Raw genomic sequence first — 14815 nt, 5'->3', positions numbered from 1 at the left:
GCCAACCAGGAACCTCAGTTTTGTTCAGGTTGCTGGGAAATGTAGTCCTCAGCACCCTTCACTAACTGCAGTTCACAGGATTCTTTGGGGGGAGCCATGACTGTTCAAGTGGTATCAGAATGCTTTAAACAGATGGTGTGGGTGCCCATCTCCTTGCAAACACGTCAGGATGTTGTAAACTGCTCTGAGATCCTTGGATGAAGGTGGTATATAAATTTAATAATTATTAATAATACATCTACTGTTTATTTTGAAAGTTGTTTGTCTGTCTGTTCTCTATGCTTTTGATACAACTTAAGATATCGCAACCAAATTTTGCACAATGCTTCCTTCCCAAGATCCAGGAGCAGGTTTGGTCTGTATTCAGTTACAATTGAATGTCATTTTGAATCAATATGGCAGGCTGAACATTTTAAAATACACTTATTTGCTCAGGAAAGCAACTCTACTTCAACCCTCCCTAGCAGTGTGACGGGATCCTCTACTGCTCCTGAGGGTTTGCAGCTCTCACAGCTCTGATCTCTAGCAGTGGGGATCAGCAGGCTCAAGAATATGCCCGGAGGGGGGGGGGGCTACCACTGCTGCTTTCCAGCATCTGCCGCCAAGCAGCATTGCCTCACTCTGCCTAATGCTAGAGCCAGCCTTGGCCACAGCCATTCATCTCCAGAACATACCTTTCCACTGACAGGATGCTGCTTTCAAATCTGTACAGTAATAAGAGTCCCTCTGAGCATGCACAAAGTGCCAGTTACTCAGCAACCATATGTAGCACCCTGCTTGTGGTTAACGCTTAGCTGGAATGAAATATTCAACGCAGCAATAGAGAATTTAAAATAATTATTTATTTGTCAGACAAATAAATGAGAGGCACAGTGGTATATGGTTACCAAGCTCTGGCCTGGCCCCTGCCATTATGGCCAGCCCTTATATTCCCTTAATCCAGCCCCCTTTGCTCCTCCTTGGGCTGCCTCTGTCCAATCAGCCTGGTTGGATTTCCTATTGGCTGATTGCTATAACCAATCACAAAAAGATACACCCATATCCTTCTGTCCTTATAAGGAACACAAACAGCTATATATTGTTACATCTATAAATGACAAATAAGTAGTAATATATCTTACATGTGTCTCAACAAGGAATCTTAATTACCAGCTCACCTCTTGCCCTCCTTGCCCTATTGCCTTCTAAAACAAATGGTTAATCTTAAATTTTTATCTTAAACATATGTCAAGGATCTTGAGTTTCACATCAACATTGAAAGATATCCTTCATTTGAAGGTTTCTAAACAAATGTCTGACAGCTAATATATCAGGACAGCATTTGATGGCGTCTTCTTGTCTGGCAAGAGGGCTAAACTGGTGGCTGACTTAATTTCAAGATAAATACAACTCTTCTAGCATTTGTTAAATCCTTTGCATAATTACATTTAAGCCAATATATTTAAGCTAATATATTTCATACATTATCATAGGTAACCTTTTAAAAGAATAAAGCTTCTCAAAGTAGAAAGGAAGGAACTCAGTTTAAAACAGTTTCAGAAGAAGGCTCTTCAGTTTACATCCCCCCCCCTTCAGCAAGCTGCTTTTCCCATTATCTGTTTAAGGAAGAAACAGCTTTAAAAAGACTTCCCAGCTAGATGCTTTAAAAAGACTTCCCAGCTAGATGCTTTAAAAAGACTTCCCAAAAAGCCTCTCTTTCTCTGTCAGCTAGATGTTTTTTCTCCCATTTACCTCTGGCCTTAGAAAATACAGCTCAAGGTTTAAGAGAGGCCCATGGTATCATTTTACTATTTGCCCATTCCTAATTATATTTATCTCTGCCTTTGTTATCTTCTGTAACATGTAGGGTCAATGTCCTGCTTTTAGTCTGTAATTTCAGCTTTTATGACTTTGAGAATTGTTTTCTGCTATAAATCAAAAGGGGCCCCTTGTCTAAGAGGAAGAAAACACTATCAGTGTTTTCTTAAGCAGCTAGCCTTCTTGCCTGGCATGAATACTTTTGAAAATCTACTTTTGAAAATCTAAGCCCTCTTTAATATACAAGTCCTGATCAAACATTAATAAAATGCAGGCTTATGCCTGATGCCTCACATAGCCCACCCACCTCTCCCTGACATATAGGAGCCCGTCCCTCCCACCCCCTCAACAAAGAGGGTTTTGCTTTTAAAAGCTGCCCTTGTGCTGTGGCAGCTCTCCCTTGAGCTATTATGCACTGGCCTGGGGAAGGACCCTGCGAGAAAGCTTCAAAGCCCCTGGCCTGCTGCAATGGATAGGCCAGCTCTAGGCAGGCACTCCCCATAAACTCTTTCTCCTATGCAGGCCTGCACAGCCTTCCAACAATAGCGCTCTGGCCGCCTGCTCAAGACTCTAGCACACAGGGTTACACTGCCACCTCTGGGCAGCCTTGGGTACTTCAACCTTGAGTATCGGACTTTTGGCTTAGGCACAGCCTGCTGCAGCCTGGAACACTTTGCCCCTCCTCCCCAAGGAAGCTTCCATGTTCCATGCACAGAAAGCATCTTGGCTGCGAGTCTTGGAAGATCTCCTCCCTGCCTTGCAGGCTTTCCCCCACCTGGCCTGGGAGAGCCAGGCCCCAACGGACTTCAGCTACAGCAGCTGAGGATGCTGAACACTCTTGGGCTGGGGGATTGCTATGGGGTGTGTGTATGTGTGTTGGCGTGGGCACCATAATTTTTTTGCATCTTTTAGATCTTATTCTGATTTATGCGGAAATTACTCAGTTTGGTTGTGTACTTGTTGATGGTTTTTTTTACAACTACTTTCGTTATGTTGAAATTAAGTCTTTTTCATGTTGCAAGCCCCCTTAAGCATGGTTTTAACTATGGAAAGGTGGCATACAAATAAAATTATGTATGTACCTGGAGGGGAAGGAGAGGGCTGAAAGGAATGCCCTTGCCCCACAGTAGAAAGTGAGTTGCTAGATGAAAGTCAGCTGCTGTTACGGTAGCCATTTGCTACAAGCCAGAGGCAGCAATGGCCATTTAAATAAGAAACATTCTAGGAATATTCACAGAGAGCAGCTGAGCATCGGGTAAACAAATGCGGCCAAAACAGGCACTAGAAAAGCAGTAACCAGACATCATTGTGGATGCAGGGGCACAGACCCCGTATGTGTGCAGGTTTTTATACAAATCTCCTTCATGGGGAACCAATGGCTGGCTTAATGCATCCCAAACTCTGGAAGAGCCAGTGTGGTGCAGTCGTTAGAGTGTGATCCACACCCGTCCCAGCAACAAAATGCACAGACCTTGTGCCTGCCATCCTTTTCCATCCTAAACTGCTGCGCTGGATTGTTGTGGGAAGAAAATGGGGAAGGGACCACACAGGCTGCCTTGAGCCTTACGGAGGAAACGTGGGAGAAGCACATAATGAATAAAGCATGTGGAAATGTTCGCTCCAAAAATATAAATACCCACCCCATTCCCATGTACTAATAGTGAAATCAGCCCCTAAGTGTGGATCTCTGTATGTAGCCAAAACAGCAACATCCATGCACAAAAGAAAAGTATCACTAGGCTTGGAGGAACCCCCAGGTTTGCAGATTGTGGTTAAAAAATATCGGGGGGGGGGGGAGAGAACCCAACCAAGGGAAGGATCCCCACCATAACAGTCCGGTGAGGAATGAGTATGTTCAGTGGTCACTGAATGCCAACTGACTGAGGAGGTAGACAGAAAATGGAATGGAATGGAATATCCTTGGAAGGGCTTGGCCGGCCTCAAATGACCTCTATATTAGATATAGCAATGTTGCTCCTCCTTCTTTGTTGATCACCCATAGCTGAGTAAGACTGTCTTCCATGAATATCCACATGTCCTTCTACAATGGGGGCATAGGTTTCTAGGTGGGAGTTGATCATAGTGCGGATCTGCCAAACACGCCTTCCTCTCAGCTCCTTTTCCCTTTCGTACAATGTATTTACGATAATATTATGTATGCATGCTGCAGCTGTTAAGGGAAAACGGAGTGGAGGTGGCTGGGGAAACATTTATCCCACCGTGGCTCCCTAATGCCAACTGACCTCTCTGACTCACTGATGGCAGGAGCAGCAGAAATGCTCCCAGAAGGTCAGCTCAATTTCGCGGCCAAACACAAGATGTATCCGTCTGCCAAAGGCAGCAACACATGAAAATGCTCCTTGCAATAGCACCAATTGTTCAAGGGTACTCCAGATGCAGCTCCCAGCACCCACAGTGATAGAAGAGTAGCATCAGCAGAGCAGAGATACCCCCTCCAATGCCAACTGATTATTCTTTGTTGAAATCAAAGCACAATTCTTAAATACTTTGGAGCAGGACAGGAAAAGGCTCTTTGCAAAAACAGGGTGGAATTAATCTGCTGCTGAAGCCCTGCTCACCCACCCCAGCCAGTCTTCCTTAGGTGCCTGGGTGAAGGAAACAGGGAAGCAGGAAAGGGAATCAAAGACCAGGGTTTATAAACAGATCCAGAAAGGTAGGGTTGCCATATTTTGAAGAGCAAAAAAGAAGATGCTATGATGACTCTCAGGGACGCGGGTGGCGCTGTGGGTAAAACCTCAGTGCCTAGGGCTTGCCGATCGCATGGTCGGCTGTTTGAATCCCCGCGGTGGGGTGAGCTCCCGTCTTTCGGTCCCAGATCCTGCCCACCTAGCAGTTCAAAAGAACCCCTAAGTGCAAGTAGATAAATAGGCATCACACTTTATAGCGGGAAGGTAAATGGTGTTTCCGTGTGCCACGCTGGCTCGCCAGAGCAGCTTCGTCACACTGGCCACGTGACCCGGAAGTGTCTCTGGACAGCGATGGGCCCTGGCCTCTTAAGTGAGATGGGCGCACAACCCTAGAGTCGGACACGACTGGCCCGTACGGGCAGGGGTACCTTTACCTTTTTATGATGACTCTCATAGCGCAATTCAAAGTGTTGGTGCTGACCTTTAAAGCCCTAAATGGTCCCGCCCAGTAGACCTGAAGGAGCGTCTCCACCACCATCGTTCAACCTGGACACTCTGGTCTTCCTCCGAGGGTCTTCTGCTGTTTCCCTCACTGTGAGAAGGGAAGTTACAGGGAACCAGGCAGAGGGCCTTCTTGGTAGTGGCGCCCACCCTGTGGAATGGCCTCAGAATGGCATCAGATGTCAAGGAAATGAACAACTGACTTTTAGAAGACATCTGAAGGCAGCCCTATTTAGGGAAGTTTTTAATGTTTGATGTTTTATTGTGTTTTTAATATTCTGTTGGGAGCTGCCCAGAGTGGCTGGGGAATCCCAGCCAAACGGGTGGGGTATAATAATAATAATAATAATAATAATAATAATAATAATAATAATAATAATAATAATTCCCCTACTATACGTAGGCTATAGAAGCTGTGATATATTACTGAGGGGGGCAGGAGAAGAGGAAAGCAAGTCTTCAGCCACCTGTTATGGCTATGTCTCATCCAGAAAGTATAGCCAAAGACATTTAGGTAAATTTAAATAATCCACCCAGACAGAGATTTTACCCCTGAAAAAGAGAATGTGTCCTGGGAAAAGAGGACACATGACAACCCCACTTAGGACTCTGTGGCTGTTCCCATCTCATCTTTCATCACACCTCCCTGCACCAACTGAGAGAAAGAGAAGCGTCCAGTGCAGCTGCTGTGCCTCAGGTCTGTTGCAGAATGTTAGCAGTTGGATGTACCAGCTCAGAAAGCTACAAGTTCCAACCTCTCTCCATGTGCTACATTTCTGAAGACTTCAAAGTGAGATTGTGACAAACAGCTGTTTCAGAAACATGCATATCATTCAGGTATATCCCTAAAAGTCAGAAATGGCTGCCAGCATGATTTGCTATGCAATCCTATTTATGTACACTCAAAAGCAGAAGTCCCAGGAAGTTCAATGCAATTTACTGATAGGGGGACACGGGTGGCACTGTGGTCTAAACCACAGAGCCTAGGGCTTGCCCATCAGAAGGCCGGCTGTTCGAATCCCGTTGTTTGGTCCCAGCTCCTGCCAACCTAGCAGTTCGAAAACACGTCAAAGTGCAAGTAGATAAATAGGTACCAGTCCGGTAGGAAGGTAAATGGTGTTTCCGTGCACTGCTCTGGTTCACCAGAATGGTTCACTTAGTCATGCTGGCCACATGACCCGGAAGCTCTCTGTGGACAAATGTCGGCTTTCTCGGCCTATAGAGCGAGATGAGTGTGCAACCCCAGAGTTGTCCGCGACTGGACCTAATGGTCAGGAGTATGTTGTAAACAAAATTGCCCTTTTCCCTTACGGGGTATTCAAGAGCCCATATAGAGTCCTTACATAGGTTCCCTATTGGTAGGAGAAAATAACAGAGGCCAACCAGAGAATATTGAGAAGCAAAGCAGCTAGTAAGCCTGATCTTTATTGATCTTTTGCAACAGGGTCCTCACTCACCACACAACACAGGAGGGAAGAGGAACCCAGAACAATGGTTAGACTTTTGAAATTCCCTGCCCTGGAGCTCAAGACCACCCCTCCATACATCATACCTACATCACAGAAAAGGCGGTCTAAAACAGAAATCTGAGTGACTTGTTTATCTCTTCTGACAGGTTACCTGTTTAATGGTCACTTGATTGGATTGCCTGCTTACTTGACTGGATACCCTGGGGAGCCTGGCCAGTCTTTTGTAATGATAAATACTTAGTTCCTGGGCCATGTCACAGGATCACCCTATTCAAACACAGGCATAAGACAGGATTTGTGAAGGAAAAGACAATGGGGAGGCTTTTCCATTTTCCTTTGACCTTGCAGAGAAAACATTTGGTCAGTTTGGGACACAAAAATGGTTCCAGGTCGGTCTTCCTGTGCTGATCTATGTACGTGCTTGGTTGGTACACTTATGAACATTTAACATGGCGCTGTGGGTTAAACCACTGAGCCTAGGACTTGCTGATCAGAAGGCTGGCGGTTCGAATCCCCACGACGGGGTGAGCTCCCGTTGCTTGGTCCCTGCTCCTGCCAACCTAGCAGTTTGAAAGCATGTCAAAAGTGCAAGTAGATAAATAGGTACCACTCCGGTGGGAAAGTAAATGGCGTTTCCGTGCACTGCTCTGGTTTTGCAAATGCCGGCTCTGCTCTGCTCTGGTTTTACAAATGCCGGCTCCCTCGGCCTATAGAGCGAGATGAGCACTGCAGACCCAGAGTCAGTCACGACTGGATCTAATGGTCAGGGGTCCCTTTACCTTTATGACATCAAAATTCCTAGCACAGGTACCTTTACCTTTAAGCAATGCATAGGATTGCAGTCGTGATGCATTATTGTTTGGGGGGGGGGATGTTAATTTGTTTTAATATTTTTTCAGTAACACTGATCCATGAGATTGTAAAAACGGGAAAGAAAATCTTGCTAAAGGATGCAATCAAACAATTTATTATCATCACCACTATTTCCCACTGGATTTAACATTTCCAGAATATCTGGTTGGACATTAGTTGTAAGAGGGATTCCGATAGTTAATGTAATTCATCCAACATTTGCTTTTATTTCTCCTTATGCACCAGACTAAAAATGTCACTGAAGTCTGCAAGCCAATATTCCATAACCTTCTCAGCCAGCTGTCCAAAAATACAGTCCCTTCTTTCTCCATTAAGAAGAGCTTCCCTTCTGGCTAGTAATCCAGTTCTAAACTTTGTTTCCAGAAAAACTCAACACAACTATTGGGAGTTCAAATGGAAGTTGAACTTTCCCCCAATATTTGTTCATTGTGGGATCTGCCTATGATATGTAAGACAATTATCAGCCCTGTTTCTGTGTGATCATGGTTCTCACCTTGACAGGCAACCACTATTATTGATGGTTATTTTATAAACTGGGAGAAATTGAGGTGAAGCCGTAGCCATATGTGCAGGACCACACACGAGGCCAGTAACTCTGCAGACTTGAGATGGAGGTGATGGTTCTTCCTTTGTGTTATTGCTGAACTTTTCTTCATTTAACTGTACACTGGGCTGGGCTCTCATTATTTATCTAGAGGATTTATATCCCACCTTTCAGTCAAATGACCTTCAATGTTGATTAGAATGGATTATAATAATTCTGGAAACCAAGTCTTATGAGGAATGGGTGAGAGAGCTGGGCATGTTTAGCCTGGAAAAGAGGAGACTGAGAGGAGACAGGAGAGCCAGCTTCAAAGGGCTGCCACATGGGGACGGGAAGCAAGCTTGTTTTCTGCTGCTTGGAAGGCTAGGAACCAATGGATCTCAGTTACAAGAAAGGAGATTCTGCCTGAACATCGGGAAGAACTTTTTGACAGTAAGAGCTGTTTGACAGTGGAACGCTCTGTCGGGAGGTGGTGGACTCTCCTTCCTTGGAGGTTTTAAACCAGAGCCTGGATGGCCACCTGAGATTCCTGCATCCCAAGGGGTTGGACTAGATGACCCTTGGGGTCCCTTCCAATTCCACAGTTCTATGAGTCTGTCATAGTGTCTTTGCACTCATTGGCAACAAAACACAGCTCCTTTTCCCTTATGGGATATCCAGGAGCCCATATGTAGTTTTCCTATCGGTAGGAGAAAATAACAGAGGCCCACCAGAGAATATTGAGAAACAGCTAATAAGCCTGATCTTTATTAAACTGTTGCAACAGGGTTCCTTGCTTACCCCACACAGGGAGGGAGGAGAGGAACCCCGAACAACAGTGCACAAGCCCTTATATAGACTGCCCACCCTGTAGCTCAAGACCACCCCCCAAAACATCATACATACATCACAGGAGGAGGCGGGCTACAGCAGAAATACATAAAAAGGGGGTGGTCTACAACAGAAATCCTGTTTTGTCAGGATACCTGACAATGGTCACTGACTGCTCCACCTGGGTTGCCTGGCCATTCCTTTTGAGATGCTAAAAACTTAGTTCCTGAATGCAGGTCACAGGCTCACCCTATTCACACACAAAGATGCCCTTAAGATAGGATTTGAGCAAAGAGACAATAGGCTTTCCCATTTCCTTCCTCACTGCAAAGGAATATCTGAGGTCACTGGGAGAGTCAAAATGGCTTCAGGATTGTTCTCTTGTACTATTTCAAACACATGGTTTATACACTTATGTATGCATTGGCCTTGTACATTTATGAACATTTATTTTATATTTGGGACCTTAGAATTCTTATAACAAGTGGAAAATAAGAGCAAGTTTACCTCACTGCTCAGAAACAGAGTACGTTTGGCACCATTATCCTTCACTGCCAATAAACAGGCTTTCTAAAAAAATAAAATAATGGAAAATTGGAAAGGGGGCAAAATATTTCAAAGGGTAATCCCCCCCACACACCATGGGTTGGCTGTGGCTGCTCTCTTGGCACTGCTCCACTTCCAGCAGAATGGCCTTCATTGTATCATACAAACTAAACATCCAAAGACTTACACCCGATCCCACCAGGTGCTTGGGAAGAAGTGTGAATTCCTCCCATGCAATTACCTCATGCTGTTTGGCATGGCAAGGTGTGTGAGAGAGTGTAAGAAACTGTCAGTCACATCCCACAGGTGAGACCTGTAAACATCCAGAACCACCAGTATTAAAGCAGCGTCATCTGGTGAAGTCATGGCCAAAGCATCTGTGCCTGTGGATTCACGGGCCAGGGTGGGGTGGGGGGGACACTGCAAATAGGAGGCCGGGACGTTCCAGAAACTGCCAGTAGTCAAGACCTGGCTACAGTCTGTTTAATGCTTTTTATACCCAACTCCCCTTGAAGGAAAGGCTACAACATTTGGGGGCTTAAATCTAGAGAAAAGGTGATGAGAGGACGACATGATTTAGGTGTATACAGCTATGCAAAATGTGGAGGAAATGGACAGGAACTTTTTCTCCCCGTCTCATAACTCAAGGACATCCAACAAAGGTGAACGTGGGAAGGTTCAGGGCAGACAGAGGCCCTTTTTCATGCACCATGTGGTTGAGCTATGGTGGCTACTAACCCAAGAAGTGGTGATGGCTATCATTATAATAATAATGCCTTTATTGTCAATGTACGACCTGTGTACAATGAAATTAACCAAGCCTCCCCACTCCCATTGCACTCTGTGTGCTTGTTGCACAACACACCAACCCTGAAAGTCAGTTACACTATATTATTTTCCGTTCAGCAGCCTAACAGCCCAACTGTTGATGGCTCCAAAAGAGAGTGGGACCAATTCATGGGAGATAAGGCCATCGCTAGCTATGAGCCCCAATGGCTGTGTTCTGCCTCCGCTGTCAGAGTGCTGCTGGGCTCAGGGCTCCCTTTTGGCCTTCCCACAGGCAGCTGACTGGCCACGCTGAGAGCAAATGTTAAACACGACCTCCTTTTATGGGCTGCTCATTTCTGGAAGCCGTCAATTAGTTTTGGAGCACGTTATGTTAATCAAACATCCTGTATGTAATATACAAATATGGAAGCCTCATTAAGTGCAATAAACATTTAGTTAAACCAGTATAACATGTTCCAGTACCACATACCCACCAAGTGTCCCAATTTTCCAGGGACAGACCCAGAATTACGGAAGACATCCCGGCTTCTGATTTGATCCTGGATTTCCCCCTCTCCAGTGCCGCCAAGCTCAGGGAGGAACCTGAGCCAGGGATTGTCCTGAGTGACTGTGAGGGAGCACCCCGCTGCCTCTCCCTGGTCTCTCCGTGGCTGCCACCTCCGGCTTCCTCCCTTGGGCAACTTGCAGCAGCTGCTAGACAGCAGGCAAGGGGTAGGAAATGCTCTGCAGGGGGATGGCAAAAAATGTGGGGGGATCAAGGAGGGTCAGTGGGGGGGGGGGGAGTGAGAAATTTTCATCTGAGGGATGTTGGGGAAAATGGCAACCAAAACATGTGGACTGTAGGTGACTCTATGTTCAAAAATAATAACCAGCAACATTGTATCTGGGGGGCTTATCTTTCTCTGTCTGAAATCATGCATGGTCAGAATCTATAATACTTTGAACAAAAGCAGCCAAGACTTACACATTTTTTCTTTCTTTCCCAATGAACTCCTTAACTAACAAACTAACCACTTCTGCTGCCTGAAGTGACTTTTATCTAGTACAAGGTAAACACAACAGAAAGTCAATCACATTGTAGGGGCCATGAAAGGGGAGCTAAAGAGAACAAAAAGATTAGCACATCCTACTTTATGCAAACAGGAGGGTTTTGCATTGAAAAAGCAGGCCAACTCCCTCAGAAATTGTCACAACATTCCTCTTGAATGCTGCCTGGCAAATTACAAGCATTTCTAAGTGGAATTTCTTAGAGAGGCTTTGAAGGAGGCTCTTGCAATCTGATTTGTCTCACAGCTCAGAAATCACAACCAAACTCCAGACTGGCAGTTACAAAACTGTGGCAAAGAGCAGTGCGGTAAACTGAGGTCACATCTACACCATGCATTTAAAGCACAGTATTTATTTATGAATCTATAAGCCACACTTTCATAAAAATATACCAAGGCAGAGTGCAACATGCAAGGAGAAGATCAACCAAGAATTCATAAAAGCTGCATTAATACCATCAATGAATACTAACTGGCTCTACCGCTTTAACAGTCACCCCCCCCCGAATCCTGGAAACTGTAGTCTATCCCTCACAGAGACTTTCCATTCCCAGACAGCATTCCGAGGTTCGTTAGGGGAAGCCATACACCATAAATGTATGGTCTAGATGTGGCCTGAATGCACTAAGCAAGCAAAGGAGGGTTGCTTTGCAGGTTAAGATTTCAGGGGACATTCTAACCACCAAGGATATTTGGTGATATCTGACTGTGTATAAAGGTGCCAAAGCACACACCTGCCTTAAAGACAAAACACAGAATGTCTCTGGAAGTCCCTGTGGTCTTTCCAGACATCTAAGCCTCTCCCTGTGTGACATGTTCATGGACTTGGGTGTTAATTATTTTGGAGTGCTCCACATAGCTGCTCTGGTAGCACTAAAGGAATTCCAAGTGAATACAGACAGCTATTGCTGACCTCTCTTTGATCAGGTAACGTCTATCTAAGAAAAGCCACAGATTTAACTTAAAAAGACCATGCTCTTCATCAGCTTGATGAGCAGCTCTGCACTAGATCAAAACCTTGCAACTATTTAACACACCAACAGATTTGGCTGGGCCCATTAACTACAAACCCCAACATCTGGGATCCTCTCCAAACCTGTGCCAAACTGTTGCAGTTGTTTTGTAACATTTTGCACTGAGACCCCCCAAGCTTCGCAGCACCCAACAAACTGAGCAACTGATACATCAAACACGGGGTCCGTACTTAACATTAACTCTGAACCCCAAAATATGGGGTCCCCTCTGATGTAGAAAAAACCTGCTCTTTAAGGGGTATCCAAGAGCCCATACAGAGTCCTTAAGTGGGTTCCCTATCAGAAGGAGAAAATAACAGAGGCCAACCACAGAATATTGAGAAGCCGCCCATGGCGGGTGGCTTCCTGGGAGGGTGGGGGGAGGGAGCTGTGCTGCTTTGCCAGCAGCCTTCCTCCCTTCCTTTTGACAGCTCGGGGAGGCTCCGCCCCCGGAAGCAGCCCGTGAGAGGGGGGCAATGGTGCACTGCCCGCCCCGTGACTACCAAGCCTCCCCTGAGCTGTCAAAACAAAGGGGGAAGGCCACCGGCAAGGTGGTGCAGCTCCGCCCCTTCCCCCGACAGCTCGGGGTAGAATTGGGAGTTGCAGGCGGGTGGCGCGCTGAATGTCACCCCCCTCAGTGATGACACCCAGGGCGGACCCTTCCTCTACCCCTGGCAACAGGGTCCCCACTCACCACATGCAGGAAGGAAGAGGAACCCAGAACGGTATGCAAGCCCTTATGTAGACTTTTGAAATTGCCTGCCCTGTAGCTCAAGGTAAAGGTAAAGGTACCCCTGCCCGTATGGGCCAGTCTTGACAGACTCTAGGGATGTGCACTCATCTCACTCTAGAGGCCGGGAGCCAGCGCTGTCCGCAGACACTTCCGGGTCACGTGGCCAGCGTGACGAGGCACACGGCGAGCCAGCGCAGCACACGGAAATGCCGTTTACCTTCCCGCTAGTAAGTGGTCCCTATTTATCTACTTGCACCCGGGGGTGCTTTCGAACTGCTGGGTTGGCAGGCGCTGGGACTGAGCAATGGGAGCTCACCCCGCCACGGGGATTCAAACCGCCGACCATGTGATCAGCAACCATATGTCAGGAGTGCTCTGAAGGTGTTTCCTGCTTGGCAGGGGGTTGGACTCGATGGCCCTTGTGGTCTCTTCCAACTCTATGATTCTATGATTCTAAGTCCTAGACGCTGAGGTTTTACCCACAGCGCCACCCGCGTCCCTGTTCAAGACCACCACCCCCAAAACATCATACATACATCACAGGAGGAGGTGGGCTACAGCAGAAATACATTACAGGGGGTGGTCTACAACAGAAATCCTGTTTTGTCAGGATACTGATAATGGTCACTTGATTGCTTTACCTGGGCAGCCTGGCCATTCCTTTTGCAATGCTAAATGCTTAGTTCCTGAATCCAGGTCACAGGCTCACCCTATTCATACACAAAGATGCCCTAAAGACAGGTAAGCACAAGACAATGGAGAGGCTTTCCCATTTCCTTCCTCCTTGCAGAGAAACATTTGGGAGAGTCAAAATGGTTTCAGGATTGCTCTCCTGCACTATTTCAGACATGTGGTTTATATACTTATCTATGTGTTTGTCTTGTAAATTTATGAACATTTAATTCATATGAGACCTTAAATTCTTATAACACCGCCAAACCTGTGTCAAACTTTCTGCTGCAAAAAATCTGCCAAGCTTTGGCACCAGTTTGGAAAGGATCCCAAATTTGGGGGTTTGTAGTTAATTTTTCTGATTTGGACCTAGTAAGAGCATCTCAACTCCTTCATCCAAGTAATTTATAAAGTCGTGGAACAACAGGAAAACACCTCTCATTTTTTTCGTGTTCATCTTCCCCCCCCCCCCCAGCTGATAAAATCAATTAAAGACAACAACTTGGAATAGCTGTGCAATTTCCCAGATGCAGGGGATACAATACCCTGCTTGGTATTGATTGCTCTAACTTCTTTCTCTATGGTTTGTCTCTCCTCTCACTTTTAGCATTCCCCAACAGCGACAGTGTTAAGAGGTCTGGGAGCCGAGTTGCCATTCTATGTCTGACTTGTAGCTGAACAATAATTGGGGGCTGCTGAACTGTCCCTGTCCGGAGGCACATGCTGCTCTTTTTGTCCCTCCCCCACCTCACAATTTCCCGTTCCCAAACAAACAGCTAAACCTACTACAGGCTGTCAAGATACAATGGGCTGGAAGCTTGAATGACGACCTATTTAGGTACCAAGCAAACAGAGGGTGCCCTCGGTGGGCTTACCACCTTCCCACCTCTGTTGCTCGCTGGTTGGACCATTTTCTCTGGCCGTTAGTGCTGCTTGCTTCTGTGACTCCCTGCCTGCTCACTCAGGGGAGGGAAGAAGCACTTACAACAAGGAAGAACATGAGGGTCAGGAGGCACCGTGGGTTGGCAGCTCTCCTCTCTCTGCTAAGGCTCCACAACACCAATCCCCCAAAGTGCCAGTCCTGGAAACATTTGAAAGAGGGCTATAGGATACCACGCTGCGGGGCAGTCAGAGCAGGACTTTGGGGCAAAGGTCTGTCTAGGGCCCAATTCAGAAGAATGAACAAGAGGGTCTTCCCAATGCAGAAGGCCTGCTTGCCACGTTTTGAATTTAAACGAAGCAATACATGTTAACACTTTAAAATAAAAATGGGGGCAGTCCAAACTCTAAAATGTCCTAATAGCAACACTGATCCCACTAGCCTTTACCAGTTTTCAGAGTAAGCGGTCTTTCTTGAATTAGAGATCAATGAGG

The sequence above is a fragment of the Podarcis liolepis genome (assembly GCF_965112155.1).
Source record: "Podarcis liolepis genome assembly, chromosome: 2".
NCBI classification, from domain to species: Eukaryota; Metazoa; Chordata; class Lepidosauria; order Squamata; family Lacertidae; genus Podarcis; species Podarcis liolepis.
The sequence above is the reverse complement of the archived record's forward strand: the minus strand, read 5'-3'. Positions refer to the sequence as shown.